Below are 519 nucleotides of genomic sequence, written 5' to 3'. Positions count from 1 at the left end.
CGGCAAGGCCAGCTCAGCGGTACGGCGTTGCCCGCAGGCAAGATGGCGGCATCAGCACGCCCCGACCTCCCCCAGTGAGGCTCCGCCGACATCTTGGCTAAGGGCACTCTACGCGCCGTTCTGAAGGAGGGGAAGGGGCGTGACCCTACCAAAGATGGCGGTGGCGTCAGGGAGGCCATCTTGACTAAGGGCGCCAGGTGCAGCGTTGGAATGGAGACGAACGAGGTGCCCCTACTAAATATGGGGGGGGAGGCGTCGCCTTCCCGCACCGGCACAGGGCAGCGAGCTGCGGGATGGGTAGCAGCTCTTCCCGCAGGGTGCTCGGCGGCTTTGGAGAGTACCTCATCTACCCATCTTTTAAATACCTCCAGGGATGGGGACTCGACCGCTTCCCTGGGCAGCCCGTGCCAGTGCTTAACAATCCTTTCAGCGAAAAAATTTTTCCTAATGTCCAACCTAAACCTGCTCTGGCACAACTTGAGGCCATTTCCCCTCATCCTATCACCCGTTACCAGGGAG

Source organism: Egretta garzetta, unplaced genomic scaffold (assembly GCF_000687185.1).
Source record: "Egretta garzetta isolate BGI_Z169 unplaced genomic scaffold, ASM68718v1 scaffold17, whole genome shotgun sequence".
In the NCBI taxonomy this organism is placed as follows: domain Eukaryota; kingdom Metazoa; phylum Chordata; class Aves; order Pelecaniformes; family Ardeidae; genus Egretta; species Egretta garzetta.
Note: the sequence above shows the minus strand (reverse complement) of the source record.